The 25,332-nt window shown below is 47.3% G+C and overlaps 1 long non-coding RNA gene across 2 annotated transcripts in view; it reads right to left on the bottom strand.

Annotated features, from left to right (window-relative positions):
• Positions 1–25,332, bottom strand: part of LOC131501916 (uncharacterized) — a 77,820-nt gene that overhangs the window by 14,167 nt on the left and 38,321 nt on the right. For both annotated transcript variants that reach the window (XR_009256925.1, XR_009256926.1), the window contains exon 4: positions 7,768–7,968. This is a non-coding gene — a long non-coding RNA (uncharacterized LOC131501916). The remainder of the gene's footprint in view (positions 1–7,767; positions 7,969–25,332) is intronic.

Below are 25,332 nucleotides of genomic sequence, written 5' to 3'. Positions count from 1 at the left end.
AAGACAAACCAATCCCCTGATCAATGGTTCTGAGGATGGGGGCGGGGTGGAGTGGGGTGGGGTGGGGTGGAGTGGAGGGGGGTGGGGTGGGGTGGAGTGGAGGGGGGTGGGGTGGAGGGGGGTGGGGTAGGGTGGGGTGGAGGGGGGTGGGGTAGGGTGGGGTGGAGTGGGGTGGGGTAGGGTGGGGTGGAGTGGGGTGGGGTAGGGTGGGGTGGAGTGGGGTGGGGTAGGGTGGGGTGGAGTGGGGTGGGGTGGGGTAGGGTGGGGTGGAGTGGAGTGGGGTGAGGTAAGGTCGTCTGGGTGGTCTGGGACCCTGGTGTCGGGTGGGTGCATATGTATGATAAAAATATAAAAGGGGAGGGTGGGTGATGGGTATTGAGGAGGGCACCTCTTGGGATGAGCACTGGGTGTTGTATGGAAACCCATCTGACAATAAATTTCATATTAAAAAAATTAAAATTAAATAAAATTTAAAAAATAAATAAAAATAAAAATATAAAAGAACATGGTCTAGAATTCATCATAGTAGTTGTCTCTGGGAACGAGGTAGAGGGAATGGGATTGCGCGTGGATCCACTCTAGGCTGCAGTGATTATGGGAAATGACCCTTAGGCCGCCTCCCTCAAGGACGGGGGTGTGACAAACTAAAATAACAATGGCACTTTGCAAGTCCAAGTCCTTTTATTTAACATTGGCGTATTTTATTTTTATAGGACCCTCGGGAAGTAAGAAGGGCAGGTGTCACGAGCAAGTCTTAACCAGCGAGAAAAAGGGAGGCCACACAAATACATTACAGACTGTGGACACGAACATCGATTTTCCGATGCCGTGTTCCATTTTTTTTTTTTTTTTTTTTTTTTCCTCTTGCCCCACAGGTATATCAATGGGTTAAGCAAGACTGTGTGGGTAGACTGGAAATCCAGCCAGATAACCAGACCCGGAAGGGAGGGAAATCCCCAACACTCTTAAAGACAGCCCTGATCACTCTAGTCCCTCCCCTAATTACAGGGATGCCTTGCAGTCTCGGGGTGGGGACAGCCTCTAAACCTCAGCCAAACCCTTCCCCTACGCCAGGAGTCCTTAGAACCAGTGACAGAATTTATAAGGGCTAGAGCTAGTCGGCACCTGTACGCCTGACTCCCTCCGTTCAGGCAGCAGCCAGCCACGGCGTTACCTGAATTGGCACCGAGCACCTAGGAAGACCTCAGGACTGGAAATCCCCAGGGCATACTCTCCATCCAGATGGCTTCACTCTGAGTGGCTTCTGCACAGGCACGACAGGATATTTTTTTTTTTTTAGTGTTTATTTATTTTTTGAGAGAGGGAGAGGGAGAGAGACAGAGCGTGAGCAGGGGAGAGGGGCAAAGGGAGAGGAGGAGCCACGGAATCCGAAGCAGGCGCCAGGCTCCGAGCTGTCGGCACAGAGCCCGAGGCGGGGCTCGAACCCACGAACCTCGAGATCATGATCTGAGCCGCGGTCAGACACTTGACCGACTGAGCCACGCAGGCGCCCCTGGGCACAATAGGTTTTAGAGGGGAGGCTGCAAAACATACCTGTTCGGCCTGCACATCCAGCTCAGCTGCACAGAGATAGCCTGAATCCTAGCCACACACAGGGTACCCGACTGTACGTGCCGAACCATGGCCCGTTGTGGTCTCTTCCCTGGGATGTAAAGCTGACCCCAGTCTGGTTCTGTCTTGGCCGCTGGGCGCCCCCTTTATCCCATCCTTCCCTTTGCTGTGATTCAGAGGGACTCCCCGAGATAACGCGGAGAAGTCCGCTTAGACCTACATCCTCTTATTGTACCCGGAAACGAAGGATTTCCTCGCCCTCGAGACTCAAAGAGAATTGCGATTACACTCCAGCGCCTATTACAAGCCACTGCTTGTGCTGTAGCGTTTCACAGCTTTTCTTTAAGCATCCCGGGCAGGGAAGTCTAGAAACGGTGGCAGCTCAATTGTTGCCCTCCTTCTTGTTCTGCGGGACAAGAGGAATTTTCGAAATCCCCTCCTTTAGGTTCCATTTTGGGGTCCACGAGCAGCCTTTTGAACACGTGGGGCGGTGGCAGAACGATGTGAGAATTCACGCGACGGCCACTGAAGTTTCCGAGGGTCCTCTTCTCCCGTCCGGTGCTGTCGCGTTTTCCCGCCCTCCTCTGCCACGTGCCCCTCAGAAGGGGTGAGCGCCCTTCAAACACCACCCTGGTGGGTGCCCCCCCTTCCTGCGTCCTCACAGCCTTCCAACCCCCCGATCGCCTGACCTTCAGGACGTCTGAGTGACTCGTGACTTGGTCTCTTCCAGGCCTGGAAAATACCACCCCGAGACACACAGCTGGACGCGTGTCAGCCGTTGGCCGTTGTCGTGGTCAGTCTGTTGCTTTAAGGAATGATGTCGGAAATGAGCGCTGTTGCTACGGGTACGGGGGTCGCAGGCAATGATCCCACCAGGACAGACTGGGGGGGAAGATGATAAAACTGATAACTTCATCTCAGGCTCAAACACGGATTCAAATTAACCGCGTTGAAAGTCCTCACTGTATCACAAAAGAAAACTTCTTAATAGACTGTTGTCACTGACAGCTTGTACTTCATTTTCCAGAAAAAGGAAAAAGCAGGTGTTTTTCCCCCCTCGGAAACGTGTGACAAGAAGTACCAAGCACCCGCTAATTGCTTCTGACTCCTTTAAAATGATGAACGTTGTTATTACACATCGTTTGCTTGCAGTCCTGAGTTCAGATTCAGAGGGATATTGATGGAGAATCCGCTTCAGCAAGGCTGAGGTGAAGGGTAAAATGAGGGTCGTTAGCAAAGTGTTAGAAGACGGAGAAGGTCAAGAAAAAATGACGCCTCGACTGACTAGTCAAGGAGGATCTAAGAGTGGTGTATGTTATGGTGAGAAAGCAAAGCAAGAGTGGCTAACCTGTTTTTAAGAATCGTATGTCAGTTTGCGGGCGCCCGGGTGGCTTAGTCCGTTAAGCGTCCAACTCTTGGTTTCAGCTCAGGTCACGATCTCATGGCTCCATGGGTTCGAGCCCCGCATCGAGCCCCGCTCTGTGCTCACAGAGCCTGCTTAGGATTCTCTCTCTCCCCCTCTCTCTCTGCCTCTCTGCACCCCCCCCCCCCCACCGACTTGCGCTGTCTCTGTCTCTCTCAAAATAAATAAATAAACTTAAAAAAAAAGAATCCTATATAAGTTTGGATTGGGTTCGGTTATGAGTAACAAAGCTCACAAAAGCAGTAGCTTTAAAAAGATAGGGTTTCTCCCCTATATGTAAAACAAGTATGGAGGAGAATAGTTCGGGCTGCCGTGGGAGCTCCTTCCAAATATGATTTCACTGATTCCAAGCGGTACATTTTTTCACATCTTCGACATCGGGATGCATCTTACAATCGCTGTTGGCCATAGCTGTCAATGCCTCAGCAGGCACATCAAGATTCGACAGAGTGGCATTGTTGGCCAGGAACAAAATCCTGGGGGCATTTTGTCCTCCAAAAGAGGACTTTTGAGAAATGCTGCACTCTTTTTTTTTTTAATTTTTTTTTTTTAACGTTTTATTTATTTTTGAGACAGGGAGAGACAGAGCATGAACGGGGGAGGGTCAGAGAGAGTGAGACACAGAATCCGAAACAGGCTCCAGGCTCTGAGCCGTCAGCACGGAGCCCGACGCGGGGCTCGAACTCACAGACCGCGAGATCATGACCTGAGCCGAAGTTGGCCGCTTAACCGACTGAGCCACCCAGGCGCCCCGAAATGCTGCACTCTTGATGGCACAGAGGATGACAGCAAGAGCCATCAACGATGCAGAGTACAAAAGCAATTTAGAAGAGTTCAGATTTGGTTTTTTTAAATGATTTTTTAAGTTTTTTTTTTAATGTCTATTTTTGAGAGAGAGAGAGAGAGAGAGAGCAGGGGAGGGGCAGAGAGAGAGAGAAGGAAAGAGAGAATCCCACGCAGCCTTTGTGCTGTCACTACAGAGCCGGACGTGGGGCTCGAACCCGAGAACCGTGAGATCATGACCTGAGCTGAAGTCAGCCAATTAACCCACTGAGCCACCCAGGTGCCCCTAAAATATTTTATGTTTTATTCCAACTTTATTGAGGTGTTATTGACGTACGGCACTGTATAAGTTTAAGGCATACGACATGACTTGATAGGCGGATGTAATGTGAAATGAGCACCACAATAAGGGTAGGTGACACCTTCATCACCTCCCATAGTTGCCCTTTTGTGTGTACACATGAGTGATCCAATGACAAAAAGGTATGTGTCTAAGTCAATGTACAAGAGAACTTCTAATAAGTATAATTTGAAAAATCTAAGGAAAATCTAACGGAGGGGAAAAAAAATTGCGTCCGAATGTGATAGCATCTTCTTTCCTTCTTTATGGTGCATAAAATAACGGTGTGCCTTACAATTGAGACGTTTGATTTGATAAAATGTATTTGTCTGTTGCTCTCTGGGACAGAGCTTGCTTCCAGTGTTGTTTACCTCACATTCCAATATGACTAACAGACCTCCGAGCATGACATCAGCACACCAGGAAGAAGACATTTATCTGATCTGTTCGTGGCAGCAAAGGGAGCGTGGCCTTCTGGGAAAGGAGGTCCGAGAAAAAGAAAATGCCCCACTTACCCAAGAGGCTAGGAAGAGAAGTGGGGACCTTGAAGGTGTCAGGAAGACGGAGAACCCGATCATAATCATTACAGCCCAACTCATAACGGTGTTACGGTTGGCAGAAAGGCACGCTCTGGCCCAGAAGATTTCACATATAAAAACGTGATAGGTCCAGGGGCGCCTGGGTGACTCCATAGGTTAAGTGTCCGACTCTAGATTTGGGCTCAGGTCATAACATCATGGTTCTGAGTTCAGGCCCCACATGGGGCTCCACCTGCTTGGGATTCTCTCTCTCTCCCTCTCTCTGCTCCTCTCCAGCTCTCTCTCTCTCTGTCCCCCTCTCTCTGCCCCTCCCCAGCTCGCTCTCTCTCCCTCGAAGGAACTAAATAAACTTAAAAGAAGAAAACATGATAGGTCCACATTGAACGAAGCAACTTTAATACCAAAACAATGTCTGCTTTTTTCCCTCCACTTGTTCTGCCAAGTATGTGAACGTGTATGGAAAATGGAGAACAAAGAAATGAAGGAAAAGAGTGCCCTGTTGATTAAAAAGCCATATATGGATCATTCTCTGGGAGACGGTTAGCTTTACGCAGAACCTCGCGAGACGGGCGAGAGCTGGCCTGACAGATGTCAAGAAGAGAGTGTACGACGTGAGACCAGTTTTCCGAATCTGGGCCTGACTGACCAGGACGAAGGCCAGAGAGAGAGTCCGCCTGGTGTGAAGGGAAGAAGTATACAACTCAAGGTCAGCTGATAAAAGACGAAGCATTCGGGACGGCTGAAGGCCAAGCATGAAGTTTTTAGGTTTAACGAAAAGGCCATTTGAGGCAGCCACAGATTTGGATCTGGGCTTCAGGAGGGGGTTGCTAAATCCCTTCTTGGAGAAATCCTGGGCTAATGAGGGTGCCCGGCGACAGACGCTTGGGATGAATATTAAAACGTGAAACCTAATGATCTTGCGTTTGAAGAGGCAGAGAGAGTATTCTCTCTGATGAGGCGAGCGACATCAAAACGTTCTGTATAGGGGCGCCGGGGTGGCTCAGTCCGCTGAGCGACCGACTTCGGCTCAGGTCACGATCTCGCGGTGCATGAGTTCGAGCCCCGCGTCGGGCTCTGGGCTGACGGCTCGGGGCCTGGAGCCCGCTTTGGATTCTCTCTCTCTCTCTCTCTCTCTCTCTCTCTCTCTGCCCCTCCCCCACTCATGCTCTGTCTCTCTCACTCTCAAATAAATAAATAAACATTAAAAAAAAAAAAAGTTCTGTATAAGGCCTTGCTGTCCGTTCGCCTTTCATACCAGAGTTTCGCTATGGTTCCAATTTGCTGCTTCGGAAGAGTCCAAGTCCAGACGTCAGAACGTCAGAAGTGCCGGGGGAGCATCCAAGCCTCCCGTGGTGACGGCACAAGCGTCTCAGAGCAACATCGAAGAAAGGCGGGCCCCGCACCCTTGCTCCCAGAGAAAGAACATCACGCCCCGCTCGGGCCCGTCGGGCCGCTCTTAAAAAGCCATTCGCTGTTTGTGTCAGACACGAGGAAGAAGGAAGTTTTATCAGCCACCCCCGAGGTTTACCAGATGCCGGCACACCTTCTCCCGCCAGGCCGTTCCCAGGGAACATGTGCGTGTCCAGACGGAATCCAGCAATGACGGGGAGGCTGGACGGCGGGCACTCACCCGCGTGCCTCTCCAACGAACAACACGTGACCACCGTCGCCCGACTTGACATCTCTCCCGGCAGATGTGAAAAGGGGTCCCCTGGAAACTCCCCAGCCTCCAAAACTGATGCCTTACCAGGACGGTCCGCCTCGCCCTGGCAAGGTCTAACCTCAAGCGGTCTTCACCTCCGCTTGCGTTTGTCGCCGCGAGAACTGGACTGCCCAGCCCTTTCCCGAAACACGCCTCTACCCTCACGCTCTAATCCCCACGAGGCTGGCCACTTCCCCTGTCCGTCCCCTTCTCTCACCCTCCCCCAACTCTTGAAAGCCTTCCCCTGAGCTGTTTGGAACTCAGGGGCCATCATTAGCACAATCTCCTACATTCGCAACCTCTTTTCTGAACGCTGTCTTCTTCACTTTCTTGCTCCGTGGGAAATCAGCAATGCCCCTAAGCACACTCCTTCTGGTGCAGCCCCACTGAGTCATAGCCATCCCCCGCCCCCCCCAGTACCGCTGGGCCTGAAAGTAAGACAGGTGTCCTCCTTCTTCCTTGTTCACACTTCCAGGCCATTCTTCCTCTTGGCCCTCTGCCCTTAAATGCCCCAGCTTAGAATCGAATGCCACCGCATAATGGCCCGACACGATGCTTTCTTGTTACAGTTACCTAGGGACCCCCACCCGACACTTCTCGACTATCTTAGCTCCTGGCCAACGGCAACCTTCCCCAGTATTAGCGCTGGCCTAATTCCTGGTGATTTCAATATCCACAGAGATGATCCCGCCACAACCTGGCCTCTTACTTTCTTGCTGTTTCTGCTCCCACCATCTTGTCCTATCTTTTCGGCCACTTATTGCTATAGTCGTATCATAAACCTTGTCACCCGCAATAACTACTCTCTTCTCATAATCTCTAGTTCATGTAGCAGACTCTCTGACCACCACTTCCTCTTTTTCTAGTTCATGCTCCCTGGTGTCCTGATGCCAAAAACAAAACAAAACAAAACAAAACAAAATCCTTTAACCCCTCTGGGAAATCCTATCAATTGGTCCAACGGCTTTTTCACTTCATCTGAACTCCTTGATCTCCTGTATTTTCTGAGGCTGCAGCCCATGGTAAGTGACGATCATCATTCCCTTGTAGATATGTCCACCCCACCTGTTCCTCTGGCATTGTTGTACTTGCTCGGCAAAAATCCCTACCCTGATTATATTCATTTCTCCCCTAGACCACACCTGCACCCATGTAACTGAATGTGGCTAGAAAAAAGCCCAACCAGACTGACTGAATGTCCTTAAACTCAATGAGTCGGACTCTTAAGTGGTCCCTTAGTAACACCAGCCATCCATACTGTATGTCCCTATTCTACCAACTCTACCAGTTATGGAAAAAGGACAGGACCTTTTTCCGTAATTCTCCTCTGTATCTGTTAACCTTGGCTATACAGCAAGCCATCCCAGTAAATAGCGTCTTAAAGGCGGTAATCATTTTATTTGCTCACGATTTTGTGGGTCACCAGTTGGGTCGGGATCAGTCGCACGGTTCCTCTGCTGCATTTGTGTGGGGTCACTCACGTGGCTGTGGTCATCTAGTGACTTGAATGCGGCTGGCTGGTCTAAGACGGCAGTTGGCACTTGCTAGTGGATGGGTCACATGTCCCCAGCAGGCTAGCCTGAGCAGCCTCAAGTGGGGGTGGCAGCTCCTAGAAAGAGGCATCTTGTAAGCCACTGCTTGTATCATATTTGCCAATGTCCAGTTAGCTACAGAAAATCACATGGCCAGCCCAGAATCAGCGGAGGAGAGGAATGTCAAGGGTCTTAGGCGCTGGGAGTTGTTACTGGAACAATCTACTACCCTCTCCAGTCTCTAACCACTCACACATCCTCCCAAACCTCACTCTTGGCTGGTAACCTTGCTTCCTATTTCACTGAACAAATACAAAGTATAAGGACATCTGAAGACTCCCATCTGCCACCATACCTCCCACCCACCAGCACGTGGGCCCATTTACTCTACTGTCTCTCCTGCTACCAGATGAACTCTCCATGCCCCTCTCTAAGGTTAACCCCTAAAGCCCATCTCTTCTTGTCCACTCAAAGACTTTCCTTCTGTGTCTCATCTGGAGGTACTCAGGCTGATGCAGTAATCTGGTGGCTTTAATGGACATCGTGGTCTAGGACGGCCTCACTCCCTTTGCTTTTTTTTTTTTTTTAACGTTTATTTATTTTTGAGACAGAGAGCATGAACAAGGGAAGGTCAGAGAGAAAGGGAGACACAGAATCCGAAACAGGCTCCAGGCTCTGTGCTGTCGGCACAGAGCCCGACGCGGGGCTTGAACTCACGGACCGCGAGATCGTGACCTGAGCCGAAGTCGACGCTTAACTGACTGAGCCACCCACGCGCCCCCCTCACTCCCTTTTCTACATCATCACTTGCTCTCTCTTCACTGGATCATTCTCTTCAGAACAAAACCATGATATCTTTTATCTTACTCTAAAATATCCCTCTAATTACCCTCTGGCTACTGATTGGTTTCTCTGTTCTACTTCATGGCTAAATTCCTTGAAAGTGCTCTCCATACTCACAATCTCTTCCCAAACCCATGCCTATCAGGCTTACGTGTCCATAACTCCACCAAAACGGACTTTGTCGTAGTCTCTAATTTCCTCTGTACCGATAAATCCAAGGGTTAATTCTCAGCCCTCATCCTCCTTGAACACTTTCTTGAGTTGACCTTCAGGATATTTCACTCTCCTGGTTTCCTTTATACTTCTCTGGCCTCTCCTTCTCGGTCACCTGCTCCTTTAGCGATCAATTCCTCTTCATCATCTCCCTGATATCTTAGAATTGGAATGTCCCAAGGCTCGCTTCCTAAGGCTTTTCTCTTCACTGTGTACATGCACTCCTTTGGCAATAGCATCATTTTCATGCATATGAAATGTCCTCTCTGTGCTGATGATTCCAAGTTTGTACCTCAATCTAATCTTCTTTTTTGAACTTTAGACCCGGGTACACAAATACCTACTCGAACGCCCAACAGGCATCTTAAATTTGACGTGCTGCATAGAACTCCTCATACTTCGCCCCAGAACTTCTCTACCTACGATTTTCTTCATCTCAAATTAATGGCAATTTCCAATTTTTTAGGACAAAGGCCGTGATGTGATCTTTAATTGCCTTCTGTCTCCTATAGTCCACATCCAAATTATTAGTGCATCTCATGAAAAATATACCCAAATTTGGATCCCTCTTGCAACCTTTAGGGTTACTACCCATCTCCAGCCTACCAAACCTCCCACCCAGGTGATTGCAACAGGCTAAGTGACCTCCCTGCCTCTGCCCTTGCCCGCTACAGTCTATTTTCAACACAGCAACTAGACTGAGCTTTTGAAAACATAAGTCAAATCAGGGGCGCCTGGGTGGCTCAGTCGGTTGAGCGTCCGACTTCGGCTCAGGTCACGATCTCGCGGTGCGTGGGTTCGAGCCCCGCGTCGGGCTGTGTGCCGACCGCTCAGAGCCCGGAGCCTGTTTCGGATTTTGTGACTCCCTCTCTCTCTGCCCCTCCCCCGCTCGTGCTCTGTTCTCCCTGTCTCTCAAAAATGAATAAACGTTAAAACAGATTAAAAACGTAAGTCAAATCACGTCACTCCTCTGCTACGGTGGCCCTCGCAGCTCTTACAATCTGCCTGTCCTATTCCTCTATTCTGTTTCTTCTGTACTTATGTTTTATTGCTCGCCTCCTTGCTCACTTGGCTCCAGTGACATTGCTCCCTTTATAATTTGTTAGGGTTTTGTATCTGGTGTTCTCTGTCTGGAACACTGTAGCAGTCAGCTTTTGCTGTGTAACAAACCAATCCAAAACACAATGGCTTAAAATAACAACGGTTGCCTCTCATGGTTCTCTGGGTTGACTGGACCGTTTTTGCCTAGGCCAGCTTGGCTAAGACGAGATCGTCTAGGAGAGGACTTGGCAGGCTATAGGCTGCCAGCCAAATCTGGCCTGCCACCACCTCTTTTTGTAAATAACGTTACGCTGGAGCACAACCATGCCTCTATGTTTACGTATCATCTGTGACTGCTTCCATAGTATAATAGGAGTGGCTTGATGTTAATGGGGCAATATTAACCCGCTTAGCTATATGTTTCTCATCATCCATCAGGGTAGCCCAGGTTTGCTTACATATGGTGGTCACAAGAGTTTCTGAGATCAATTGGATCACATTTGATATTGTCCCATAGGTCAAAGAAGAACACGTGGCTAAGCCTAGAATCGATGTGGAAGGGCCTACCCAAAGATGTGGCTGTAGGAATGGGAATTTTTGTGGCCACTTTTGCAAACAATCTACCGTCCATATTATTCCTCCTTCCTGAATTGTTGCCTCACCTCCTTCCACCCTATGCGCCGCTATCACCTGTCTAGTGAGCCTTCCTTGAACTCCCCTTCTCTATTTCCTATGCCCCCCTCTTTCTGTTTAATGTCCCTCTGTAACAACTATCACTTTCTTACCTTACTTATTTGTTCTGTTCATTGTCTGTCTTCTCCTTCTAGAATATAAAATTCATGAAAGCAGGGATTTTTAGCTGTTTTGTCCACGGTTTTATTTTAGATGCTTAGAATACTGCCTAGAACAGAGGAGATGGTCAGAAAATATGTCTGACGGAATGAGTGAATGATCGGATGCTCTTTAGGATTTGAAGCAGGAAAAGTCCTTGCCAGCCACGACAGCATTATTGATGTTTGGGTCTACAGCCCACCAGTTGTTCTTCTTAGGGAAGCAGTGCCAGCATCGTGATGGAATGATGTATATTAAGCACCGTGAAAACATCAAGAGCGTAAGAACAGAATTACCATTGCTTCGCTTTTCATTCCTTAGATAAGTTTGGTCTTAAGTCACTCAACAGGTAACAGTCACTAGTTATTATATTAAAGCCTCTTAGTGGAGGGCAGGGCACTGCAATGATCTATTTTGGCAGAGTAATTTCTTGGAGGAGAGGTTATTCCTAAGACGACGCGCCGGCCGCATTGAATATACCCCATACGCAACCACGTTGGGATTTTTTTCTGCCTGCAGAATTCAGTTCTCCCAAATTAGTATCCCTTTTGCCTTTGAAGCATTATACACTCTTGACGGGTTTAGCTACATCTTGAAAGAGCATGACTTAGAAAAGGGTGACATGAGGGGTGGGGGTATCTAGGCAGGAGCCAGAATGTGAAGCATTTTCAGGAACAAGTTGTGGAGCAATTTGGCTGGGACAGAGGAGCCATATGATGCCATATAATACAGCAGGAGTGTGGCAAATGCATGGGAAGTGCCATGTTTTGAATTATCATACAGCATGATCAAGCCCCGGGTCCACCAGATGTCCAAAGGAATACATGAAACCGGAATAGTTTGGCAATATGTGAACTTTCCTTATGCATTTTGGTTCTTGCATTTATCCGTGTTACTGAATTACATATACTTTCTTTTTCATTCTAAATTTGGCATAGTTTTAAGAAACTGAAACCACCGTGGCAATAGATTTTTTTATGTCAATAGTTTCATCAAGAGCAGAATTCTGGCTTGTGGGATTGTTGATCCGCTATTATTTATCTACCACACCACTTCCTCGGTGGTTATTTATGCCTCGTCTACAGCTCCCAGACATTAAAATGAAAGGTCTTGAAACTTATGGGAGAAGTTTAGAGGGAGAGCTCTCTATATCTTGTGAAATAGACAAGGTCACTGCTTAGTCAACCTTTCTTACAAAAGAGTTCAGTGATAACAGCCAAATTAGAGCCCTGGTCAACCGCAGCTGATGATGGGCTCTGTTGATGGGTGCCCTTGGCTAGACCTGAAAGTGATGTCCTGAAAAATTACACTTCTACTCAATAAGCCAAAGATGGATCCATTAAAAGCTGAGCAGGAAGGGGGAATGAAAGTTTAAACAGAGCCTCTTGATCAATTCACATATTTGACCTCTTACTCCCAGTCATGATCTCTAGTGTATCTATCATAGTTGTTCACGTGCGGGGGGTGATTCCAGGGCAGTTTTAGATACACAGCGTTTTTTATTATTGAGATCCTTATAACCTTAGAAAGATATATTTATGTATGTGAACCAACGAATAATTCTTAAAAAGCCAAGGAGAGAATACTAGAACTATATGCTATTCATTCGTTCAATAATTATTTATGAGGGCTTCATTATGGTCAAGTACTGTGCGAGGTGGTAGGCGTTCTACCCTCAAGACGTTCATATTTAAGTTGGAGAGACCAACATAAAAACCGATTATGTGAGTGCTATGTTCGAATTACGGACCCACAGAGAAATGGAACGTTATCTTGCCTTGGGAGTGGTGGGTATCCTGGAAGCTTCCTCGGGCACGGTGATACCTGAACAGAATTTTGAAGACTGAATAGGAGATGTTGAAGAGAAGAAACAGGGGAATACATCGCAGATAGAGAGAGTGGTGTGGGCCACATCGACCTTCCCATGTTTAGGGTAAAAGTGGAGAAGCGTAAGGCAGAGGGTAAGGAAAGAGAAAAGATACTGGAAAAGAACCAGGAGAGATCAGAGAAAATCTGGCAGTTCAGCCAGTTAAGAAGAGAGGAGAGAGTGGTGTTGAGAGATATGGAAGATGAGAAATTGTAGTTCTTGGTGACCAGATGGGCAGGAAAGGAAAGGAAAGGAAAGGATTTTGAAGCATAGTGTTTGGATTTCTAGCTCTGGGCATCTGGATACAGGGTAACATCATTGTTAGAAAGAGGGGACCGAAGAGGGGTATGGGGATGTTGGGACAAAGCAGGGACTCTTCCCAAGTTCAAGATGCCATGGGACATGTAGGTGGAGCTGAAAAAGGAATGAAATGTAGCAATTATACATTTAGACTACATGGAACGAAAGGTGAGGGGTAAATGTTCCAATACCTAATTCCCTTCTGCCTTTGTATATCCTGGCTCCTCTCCTGCAGGAAATCTCCAACCAAATGATAGGAAGATAAAGAGAAAAGGCTTTGTGGATGGTGTGGAAGGTGAATGGGAACTGGAAGAAAGGCCGGGATGTGAACAAGCAGAAGAGAGAAGAAAAGTCAGTTCAGGGAGGCAACGCAGAATCAACGAAGGCAGAACACTGGTACCAAGCAAGGCAAGGGCAGAAGGTTCAAGATGTAGAGAAGAGGAAAATGAACATTACCAAGAGGATGGCACTGGATTTCCTAATAAATTTGTTCTCTGGATGGATGCTGGGAAGTTTAGACTTGAAGCATTCAGCAATTAAAAGCCATGGTAGGTGTCCGAACAGAGGAGGAACATGATATGATTCATATTTTAGGAATATGGTCTGGAAATAGCATCCAGGAGAAAAAGTAGGCTCAAGTGGGGGCAAAGAGATCTAGCCAACAGATGACTGGGATCTCCCAGCACCTCCAGCTTCTTTGTAGGGGGAGGAAGAGCTTCCAGGGCTTCTGCTGGCACAGCTGTCCCGTCAGGAATATGGCAGCCTCTGCATGACTGGGATTGAAAAAGGTCATGCTAGATACTCCTTGCAAGGGGATCGGACCACAGCCTTTTTGAAGAAGCAGGAAGAGACTCATGAGTATTTCTTCCTTTAGAGAAATACAGAAGCAAACAAAAATCAAGATTGCAGTAATGACTATTTTTACCCAATTACACATGCATTACTAAGTGTCACAAATCCCATGAGCTGGAAGGTGTGATTTTCTGAGTCGGCTGCTGTGTTGAGATGAGAGGAATCGCTCACTGTTGATAACACTGTTGGATGTTGCTAATGTAATTACAGTTTCCCGGACTGGTCTCAAAAATTAAGGTTCATGTATTTTCGATTTCCCTTTTCATTTTGGAAAGATAATAATAATAAAAATGTACAAACTTGCTTGGTTTGACTTTACACCCAGTTTTTGTGACATTTTTATTGTGTCTTATATGGAATGGATTGATTTTTTTTCCCAACTTGTCTTTGAAAATGTCATTTACACAAAGAGATTGAATGCACTTAATTTGTTTAGTCTCCCGAAGTGATGCTTCTAAGTGGGCCACGATCATTCAGTAAATATATCGTGTGAAGGAGGACGGTATGAACAACCGAAAGAATTATTCATAGTGTGTGGGGAACAAAAATGGATAAAAGGAAGCTAGAGAGCAAACTGGACTGTAATGACAGAATAAAGACGGATCTAGAGTAGTCACATTCGTGGTTCTATTAAAACACAGAGTTAATTTAGAGAATTTCTACGTGCCTTTAGAGCTTTATTGTTGCTGTTACGGTTGCTACTGAAGTATATATATACAGGAGTGGCTCAACATAACTAACGTACATTTCTCGTCCATGCTTCTTTGAGCATCGACGGTTGAACTTAATGGAATTCCAGAGAGTTACAAAAGACCATGATAGGATTTCAAATGTTTCCCATTTCCTGTCCCTTACCAGTGTTCCTATTCTAACACAGCCTCCACGTTGGGATCTTAAACTTCCTAATTCATTATAATTACGTGTGTCGCAACGACTGATAACCATAAGTGCGGCAAGTTTTAAAATACTCCGTAAAGGACATGTAAATGATCAGAGAAGTAACTGTTTTAAGCGGCATTTTTAGGCATGTAAAATTCATGAACGATCTGAGAGGCCATATACATGGACCACGTGTTCGGCATCTACAAAGCGTTCTCGCGTATAGCATCTCACGGAAACCTGTCACTTTTATTTGAAGCAGGCCTTTAGTGTAGCATGGTCCAAGGGGCTACGTTAAAAATGGTAACTAACTTGGGGCGCCTGGGTGGCGCAGTCGGTTAAGCGTCCGACTTCAGCCAGGTCACGATCTCGCGGTCAGTGAGTTCGAGCCCCGCGTCAGGCTCTGGGCTGATGGCTCGGAGCCTGGAGCCTGTTTCCGATTCTGTGTCTCCCTCTCTCTCTGCCCCTCCCCCGTTCATGCTCTGTCTCTCTCTGTCCCAAAAATAAATTTAAAAAAAAACGTTGAAAAAAAAAAAATGGTAACTAACTATGTGGCTTTCACCGTGGGAACTCCTTTTCCCCCCTCATGTCATCTTAAGGTACCAACGTTCCCTGGAACGGACCTTGGAGACTTGGGAGAGAGAAATCTGAGGATAAGGACTTGTTCAGACCGTTTCCTTTAATACAAACTAACCAATCACCCTAAGTAATGTTTTCCAATCATGCACTGCATAGGGAGGGGAGGCTGAATAGAGTTCAGAGTCAGACTTCCTGGGTTCGGATCTACTTGCTGGCTGACCCTGGACAAATTAATAAATCTCTCTGTGCCTCAGTATCCTTCTCTATAAAATAGGAGTAATAATTGTCTTGCCTCGCAGGGCTGTTGTATCTGTAAAATACTTCACATGCAGAGTGCAGAGTAAAAACTCAATAAAGGTTAAAGAATAATGACAGATAAGAACCCGACACCTAGCATTCTATCCTTTGCATAAAGTAGTTCCAATTACACTGAATGGACACCTCGGGTTTCTACATAATAAGAAGAAATTCATTATCCATAGTGTAACTTAGAGCCCTCTACAGTCCTACCGAAAATAAATTTCTCTATGCAAGTTCTTGACACACGCATAAAAACTGGCTTATTGGCTCTTGCGAGAGAATTTTATGGACCGTAATGCAGCTTTCTCAAACCGACAAAAGCACCCATGTTCCCAAGGCGCGTGAGCCTCCTCGGCGATAGCATAACGTCCAGATCTCTATGGTGGAAACACATCCAGAGTACTGCATCCAGCTCCGGAGGGTCGGTTTTGTAGAGGCCACTGACAAATGGCGCAATCTAGAATGTCGAAGGACATGAAAATCCACGTTATACGAAAAACCATCCAAGGGACAGGGATTGTAGCCTCTAGAAAAGAAGAGCATAGAAACTGCCCAGAAACATCAAAGAGCTGTCGCAAGTAAGAAGAATTGGACTAGTTCAGGAAGTCAGTGGCAGCAGGGGATGAACACTATGGATCATTTTGCACAAAATATCGGGCAGTGAAACGGGCTGCTTTCCGAAAGAGCAAGTAGCCATAACTAAAATGTATTTATGCCAAGTTTGGACAACCGACTTAAGGAAATGATGAAGACAAGTCTCCATCTTTGTTTGGGAAACGAGAATTACAATTTCCAGATCCTGGAACCTAAGATCTCTTTTAATTCTAGTTTAACAGGCTTCTTGGTTGGGGCGCCTGGGTGGCTCAGTCGGTTGAGCGTCCGACTTCACTCAGGTCATGGTCTCACGGTCCGCGAGTTCGAGCCCCGCGTCGGGCTCTGTGCTGACGGCTCAGAGCCTGGAGCCTGCTTCAGATTCTGTGTCTCCCTCTCTGTCTGACCCTCCCCCATTCATGCTCTGTCTCTCTCTGTCTCAAAAATAAATAAACACTAAAAAAAAAAAATTTAACAGGCTTCTTGGGATGCATGCTTCCGCCAAGAAACGGAGATATGGTCAGCATCCTCTGTGCCACCGTGACCAGGATATTTTTACCAAGAGGCTAATTAGAGCTTCTGAGAGAATTGGATAAGATTTTAAACTTCTAGTGCTTACGTTCACATTTGCCATGGTTTTAGTTTGGCCCTGAGCTAACTGGAAAAGAGGTGCCGTTGAAAGGAAATGAATGCATCCACAAGGCCTAAAAATCCCTGGAGGAGGAGACATTTGCCATCTGTGTGCATCATTTTATCTCATTTGATCCCTTAGCAGGGCCGGTAAGACCATTATTTCCATTGTACACGTGAGCGTCTGATGGTTAAGTGGCAGAGTCGAGACAGGAGCGCAGACCTTCGGACTCCAAATCCAGTGCTCCTTCGACGTGCCCCGCTCACTCACTGCTTCCCGTTGTTGAGTCCACGTACATCGGAAGACCAAAAGCAGAGACAGACAGAAAAAAAGAAAAAAAAAGCCTCTCCAATTAAATTCAGTGATGAAGGAAAAAAGAAACCAAGTAAATGCTCTTGCCAGAAAGAAACCTCACAAGAAAATACGGGAGCTGGAAATTCAATTAGAGAAAATTGTAGATAGAGTCTTAAGAATAAAACGCAGAGGGATTAATTAAAGAAACAACATTAGTTAACGAAAGGGGTCAAGGTTTAGAATCAATATATTCTTGGAGTTGGAAGCAAGACCTGTCTGAGATCTGAGAAACTACGAGGGACGCAGACAAAGTGAATGAACGGGGCGAACGAAAAGCAAGGATCATCAAGAACGGCATAAAAATGAGCAGAGCTGCAGCAGCCAACGGAACAGCAGGGCCAGCAAGACAGGCAGGAGGAGAGGTTAAGCAAGAGGACACCCGAAGCTGGCAAAAGCACGATTAAACACAAATAAAATGCAAGACGCAAAAAGGCAAGCATGGAAGCCGGAGCCTGAAGCGAGAACAATAGGTCTGTGTTTGCACGTTGTTTCGCGACGGGGGTAAATGCTATTTTCCTTTTCTTTCGGCCGATTTTCTTCCCACTCTGCCGCCCTCTGAGCTCTCCAAAAGGGAAATGCAGAGGGTGTGAAGGGGATGAAAAGTCAAGCTGCATATTTTTAGCGTGTTTCCAAATGTCACTGAGAAAGCTACCGCAGCCTGCTTGGTATGTAACGTGTATTTTAAAACCGCTAAACCGTGAGAGTCAGGATGATGGCACTAGCTAGCATCAGGGAGGGGAGAGCCATGAGTCAGATTTGAAAAATATTAAATAGTGGCCGTTAGCGTCTCAAATTTTGGGTCTCCAACAGCATTATGAGTCCGTGTTTAAAACCGCGTCGTGTTGTTCGAAACTGATCCGTTGACAAAGAACTTTTAGACCCTGGGATAAAAAGAAAAAAAAAAAAAAGTACCCTATAACTAAAGTACAGTATTATCATATATATTAGAATGAGCAGAACGGTGCTTTTGAACCTGCCTCAGCGTATCATCCAAACACCCGCCGGCTGCCAGAGAGAGATACTGATGTCTTGAATCAGGCAACTTGACCTGCCCTTGGCCACCCCATCAAACATGTGCTCCAGAAGCAGCTCGTCCCCCAGGAGCAATGTCCTCGGAGAATGTCCGGGACAAAGGAACTTCTTTCCATCATCGACGTCAGGGATGCTCTCCGCTGAGAAAGGGTGAGTGTGGCTATAAAGCGGACAGAGGAGGGGGAAGGGGGCGAAAAGGGATACGAGAGAAGCTAGTGCAGGATTCAAAAATGTTACCACCTACGTAGCCTTGAGCAACTTCCTTAAACTCTCTAACGCCTCGGTTTCCTTATCTGTTAAATGGGGGATGAGAGTTATGGTAAGAATTGAAGAGCACAACATTTAATTAAAGAGCACCAACGTTCGTTGAGCCCCTAGTATATGCCAGGCACGGTGCTGGGTACCGGGGATGAGCGTCTGTGTTCAGTGAGACATCTCTCTGCCCTTGCAGCCTTTACGGTAGAAAAGACATCATGCGGAATGTGACTACCGCATTAATTGTCTAATTACACCTGTCATAAATGCTACGAAAGAAAAGTCCAGGCTGCCAGGAGAGAGTGGACGGGGGGACTTGATCTAATTTAGGGCTTCCTCCCGGAAGTACGTTTTGAGCCAATTCTGAAAGGATGGACAAAAACTGACCTCTCAAGGGCAGGGGCAAAGCTTGAAGTAGAAAGACGGAAGAGCACTGCAAAGAGAGGGAACAGTATATACGAGGGCTCAGAAGCAGGACTTCTAGAAAGCAGGTAACTGAGAGTTTTTGTTGCTTCCTCCACCGGAGACCTTACTGCAATGTAACCAAGCCAACCTCACCGGCAACCGGGAAGAAAAAGGATAGTTCCCAGTCGCTTACTTCTTGCCGGAAAGAATAGCCAGAACAAATCGGAAGGAAGCCTCGGCTTGCCCAGCCTATATCCCAAAGTCCGTTTTGTCGGAGGGAAGGAAGTGACAAGAGTCCATTCTAGAACCCAAAGTCTGAATCTAGTCTGTGGGTTAGAATACACACATGGGGGTTTACGGTTTAATTGTGCATGTAGTTCTGGGCCACGTCTGAAAGGTCACAGATGAAAAGCATAGAAATGCAAGCATGACACTGACTATTGAAACGTCTCCCATGCCAGAGGGAACCAAAATAATACATGGGGCTTGTGGGTCAAGCCCACCTTGCGACGTGAGAGTTAACGCTGCTAGTGTGTTTATATTATAGACTTCATCTTTAAGGCTCCGAGATTTGGTCATAAAATCTCTCCCCAGCCGAAACGTGGCATATAAATAAGGTCTCTGCTTAAGGGTTGAATCGTTCTGTTGCTCTTTTAAAGCTGTCCTTTCACCACATACAGCTCTTGGGTGACTTTTTCACCACCCACTTTTAACTCTTCCTGGTTAGGAAAAGCCACTACCAAAGTCACCTGGTCCTTGCTGCCTGCAACTGAGAAGTGGGCAGAACATTAGACCTTTCTGCAACGTGGCCAGAAAAAGAGACATGGGTACCACGGGAAGAAGCCTATATGGCGATCAGAGAATGATTCCAACGCTAAATTCCTTTTAAAACTGTATTCCCACTCAGTGTTCCGTAGGATCGGTAAAGCTCTGATGAGAACACGACACGTATCCAGTTCTAGAAAGCAAAAAACACAACCTAGTAACTGTCTGAAGGAAAATCCAGTATCAAGCATCGATCTCTCCAGAGTGTAGCTCGTCTCCACGGAAGTCACCACGAAAACCAATAGCAGGAGGGTAATTTTGTTCTCTCATTTTGCCGACTGAACGGGCCGTGGACTCGGCGACTGGGGCTGCAATTTTGTTGCCGCTAATTTTTTTGTTTTTTTTCACTTTCAATTTTGAAATGATTAGAGATTCACGGGAAGTTGCAAAAACAGTACGACACAATGTGCCCATCACGGGGCTTCCCCTTGCGGTGACAACTTACAAGGCTATCACGCATCGTCAAAACTGGGCGACGAGATGGCCTAAGTTATCAGACCACATATCTCATTCTGGTTTCACCAGTTTCTGCCTGCGATCATCTTTCCGTGTCCGTGTAGAGTTCCGTGGCATCTTGTCACACGTAGGAACGTGCGACATCACCACCACAAAGGAACTCCCTTGAGCCGTCTCCTTTTTTTAGTCACACCTCCTTCCTTCCTTCCCCCCCCCCCCCGCCCTTCCCTCACCCCTGGAAACCGCCTGTCTGTTCTCCGTCTCCAAAAAAACGTAATTTTGCCATTACAAATGTTATGTAACATTGAGGAGGTTACATAAGTGAAACCATAAAATGTAAGGCTTTTTGAGACTAGCCTTTTTCACTGAGCGCTATGATCTGAATGTTGTGCCCCAACTCCACCATATTCTCACGCTGAAATCCCAGCCCCCAAAGATGAGGCTGTTAGGAAGTGTTTGGGAGGTGCTTAGATCGTGCCGGGAGGGCTGTTGTGAACGGGATTCTTGCTTTCATAAAAGAGATCCCACGGGGCGCCTGGGTGGCTCAGTCGGTGAAGCGTCCGACTTCGGCTCAGGTCGCGATCTCACGGACTGTGGGTTCGAGCCCCGCGTCGGGCTCTGTGCCGACGGCTCGGAGCCTGGAGCCTGTTTCCGATTCTGCGTCTCCCTCTCTCTCTGCCCCTCCCCTGCTCACACACACTCTCTCTCTCAAAAAGATAAATAAACATTAAAAAAAAGTTTTTTTTAAAAGACCTCACTAAGGTCCCTTGCCCCTTCCTTCATGGCAAGATGGTTCAGGCTATGAACACAGAAAGGGACCTTCACCAGAGTGAGATCGTGCTGGCCCCTTGATCTTGGACTTGCCAGTTTCCAGAACTGTGGTAAGTAAACTTCTGTTGTTCATAAGCTACTTAGCTTGTGGTATTTTGTTACAGGAGCCCAAATGGATTGAGACACTGGACACAACTCCCCTAAAATCCATCCAAGTTGTTCTATCAATAGTCGATTCCTTTTTATTGCTGACTAGTATTCCATTGGATTGGACGTACCATAATGTGTTCAACCATTCACTTGGTGAAGGACGTTCGGGCTGTTTCCAGTTTGGGGCTACAAATAAAGCTTCCATGAGTACTCACGTACATGTTTTTACGTAAACATAAGTTTTCATTCTCTAAGATAAACGCCCAGGTGTGTGATGATTGCCATACTGCTTTCTAGATGATTGTACAACTTTACATTTCCACCAATTACGAAAGATCCAGTGTCTCAGCATTCTTCTTTTGTTTTGGGTTGTTTGTTTGTTTGTTTTTTAGGATTTTATTTTTTCAGTAATCTCTACACCCAAAATGGGGCTCGAACTCACAACCCTGAGATCAAGAGTGGCACACTCCACCGACTGAGCCAGCCAGGCGCCCCTACATCTCTGCGTTCTTGCCAGAATCTGGTATGATGGGTAACGTTCGTTTTCGCCCTTCTACTGTAGTGGGATCTTCTCGTGATTTTACTTTGCCTTCCGCTAACGGCCAGTGATGTCGACTAACTCTTCATGCGCTTCCTCGCCACCCGTTTATCTTCTTTGCTGAAATTTCTGTTCAAGTCTTTTGTCCATTTTCTAATCGGACTGTTTGTTTCCTTACCGTTGAATTGAGAGAATTCTTTATATACTGTGGATGTGAGTTTTTTGTGGCACGTGTGATTTGCAAATATTCTCTGTCTTTTCGTTCTTATAAGAGGGGCTTTTGTAAAGCAAAAGGTTTTCATTTGACGAAGTCCAACGTGTCCATTTTTTTTCTTTCGTGGCGCATGCTTTTGGTATCACAGGGGGACTAAACTCTTCTTCAGCGGATTGAAAGGCCACCATTCATGATAATGAACACCAGGTATTATGCACGTACCAGGAACCGGGAACTGGGTTAAGCCCTTCGTAAGCATTGCCTACCTTAATCTTCACCTCAGCCCTGTGGAGTCCACATGATTAGCCGCACTATGACAAATGAGGTGACGGAATCTTAGCTGGGTCAGTCACTTGCTGAAGCTCATACGGTGAGGAAGTAGTCAAGACTGGCTTCAAACTCAGGTACGTCTGACTCCAAAGTACATGGTATAACGGACTTAGGAAAAAAGACTGGGGAATGTTAACTGAGAGAGGATCTCCTCAGGACTTGGGGTGGGATACGGGAGGTGGGAAGGGTCATAAGGGAAAGACTGGACTTAACCCATCCAGCAAAACGGTGTAAAGAAGGAGCAGTTCCTGGCAAGCAGCAGTGACGAACGGCACGTCGGCACTGACCGGGGGTAGGAAACACCAATGAGATCCCAAGTTCGAGTCAGCACTTTCGCATTTGAGCACGAACACAGGCGTCCTTTCCGCCGGCAGACATTTTGCCCCCCATCAGCTATATAAGAAAATGGTCTTGCCCAGCATGAAGGAAGACAATGCAATGCTTTCCCCCTCCATCTCGAACTTGGGACGAACGGACGACAGCCAAGGAGTTCCCTGTGGAATGTAGGGGGGCTTCTCCGGAAGTTGTCTGCATATTGTGGTGAAGAGGATGAGAGAGGAGTTGGTATCGGGGGGTCTGGAGCCGGAGGGGCGGGCCAACCGCGAAGAACGCGCACACGGCCGTGCTCTTGAACCCAGGGATCGAAGCGACTTGGCTCCAAAAGCCAATCAACTGTGGCATTTGTATTAATTTCCCTGAGCTGGGGAGCACGCACTTGCACTATCAGCTGAGAGATGTGAAATTTAGCTGACCTGTGCTCACTCTCAGTGATTGGAGTCGGAAGCTGCCCGACGATGCAAGATCATCTCGAGAGGACAGTGGTTCTCAAAGCGCAGCCCCGGGACCGCAGCGTCAGCCTCACACTGAGGTTGTTAGAAATGCCAGTTCTCAGACCCCACCCCACATCTACTGACTCCAAAACTCCGGGGATGGCCCCAGAAACCTGTGCGTCTAAAAGCCTTCCGGGTGACCGTGGGGTTTTTTTTTTGGTTTTTGGTTTTTTTAAGTGTTTCCTTCTTTATTTTGAGAGAGAGTGAGAGAGAAAGAGAGCACAGGGAAGGGGCCGAGAGAGAATCCCAAGCCGGCTCCACGCTGTCAGCGCGGAGCCCAACTCGGGCCGGGCCTCAGTCGCACGACCACGAAATCACGACCTGAGCCGATATCAAGAGTCGGAAGCTTAACCCACTGAGCCACCCAGCACCCCCCCAACCCCCACCAGGCAATTCTCGTACAGGATAAAGTTTGAGCACAGAAGGGAAGCAGAAGGAGGTTTATAATGTGTATCGGAACTAGTTTCAGCTGCACATAGAATGTAAAACTCAGAATATTAGTGGCGAAACACAGCAGATTTATTCTTTTATGTCGAGAAAGTCTGCAGGTTGGCCACCCTCAGCCCTGCCTCTCGCCCCGAAGGGCGCGTCACAGTCCAAGACGACCAGTCAAGCTCTAGCACTCACATGTCACATTCAGAGGAACAGGAAGGAACAACAGAAAAAAGACGGAAGGGGAAACCCTCCCAAATTAGGCCGTGACCTTGAAGCAGAAATCCCATGGGACATTTCCGTTTACGTTGAATCGCCCGGAACTTAGTTACATGGCCTCGACCGTGCACAAAAGAGGCTGGAAAACGCGGCCTTCGATCAGATTCAGGGCAGTGTGTGAACCCCTTGAAGGCAACAAGGGTTCTTTTCTAAAGGAAAAGGGAGAAGGCGACATGACACCCGTGAGCCTTTGCCACAGACCCCTCGGAGGCAGCTGGCAGAATCCTGGAAACTTGGAAAACATCTTGGTATCAGCCAAATCTTCACATTTCTACACTAATCCGTTTAAGGCAGTAAGTATTTTGGCCTTTTAGTAGGAAGGCCCTGGTCGTAGATAATAAATATTAGGATCTTCAAATATGTTGAAGGAGAGAGGTTGGTGGTGGTGTCGTAAGATGCCAGCCCAGGGTTCTAAGAAAGTTTCAGGGCAAACGTCCTTTAATTACGATAGAAGCAAGTGGTTGGCTTCCCCCAAAGAGAAGTTATTCAAACGAGCTTTTCTAAACTATGTTTACAAAAGGAAGTCCCGGGGCACCTGAGTGGCTCAATCTGTTAAGGGTCCGCCTCTTGATTTGGGCTCAAGTTGTGACCTCACTATTCGTGCGATCGAGCCCTGTGTCGGGCTCTGATTGCACAGAGCCTGCTTGGGACTCTCTCTCTCTCACTCTCTCTCTCTCTTTCTGCCCTTCCCTGTGTGCTTTCTTGCTCTGTCTCTCAAAATAAATAAACTTCTAACAAGAAAGAAAGAAAGAAAGAAAGAAAGAAAGAAAGAAAGAAAGAAAGAAAGAAAGAAAGAAAGAAAGAAAGAAAGAGAGAAAGAAAGAGAAAGAAAGAAAGAAAAAGAAAACCCCAGCCCTCACTCAGAAAAATGTACAATAACTTGTCCTGCACAGAACATGGCCCCTAAGCTTTGTTTTCCCCAGAACGGGGCTGGAAAGCGGACGCCCAGCCAAAACAGGTGAGGTACACCAAAGAATCAGTGATCAGCAACATCTCTTAAGTTCTCAAACTTCAGGTATTTCTTCAAACCCGTTAAAAATGCAACTTCCCAAGCCCTAAGCCAAAAGATTCTAATGCTACAGAACAGAAACAGCATCCGTGAATTCGTGGGTTTATTTCAAGTACCCCAGCTGATTCAGATGGACCTTTGGCCAACTCTAAACACAAGTCCCCAAATGCACACGATACCACGGCAGGCAACATGCGGAACAAATTCATTCAAAAGCTGACGCTTGCACCTTCCCCAACATACAGCGAAGTTACAACAGCTGGTTGATTTGATGAAAAAGATCAGATCAGCTGTTTGATAGCAGTGTTGAGTAACTTTAGTTAAAGCGGGCAAATCAGGAAATTCTCCCCGCCCTGAGCCCACCATTAACGGATGGCTGCTCAACAGCAGGAAAGACAGTGACAGCGGTGCCACCGGAGATAAGGGCTGCCCCAAGTGCCACCAGGGGGTCCTCCGTTGCCCTGGGCCCTGTTGCTTTGAGGTCCTGGGACAGGTGCGTGTCGGGAGCCTTGAACCTCGGGAGAAACGGCCAAGAGGTGAAGTCCGGAGAGCCAAAAGGAATACTGGGGAGGAGAGGGAGGGACCGAGCGGGGAAGAGAGGGTCCCTCTGGCACAAAGCTGCTCGGTCTTCAAC

Source organism: Neofelis nebulosa, chromosome X, assembly GCF_028018385.1.
Source record: "Neofelis nebulosa isolate mNeoNeb1 chromosome X, mNeoNeb1.pri, whole genome shotgun sequence".
Lineage (NCBI taxonomy): Eukaryota > Metazoa > Chordata > Mammalia > Carnivora > Felidae > Neofelis > Neofelis nebulosa.
This window is presented reverse-complemented; position numbering and strand designations above follow the sequence as displayed.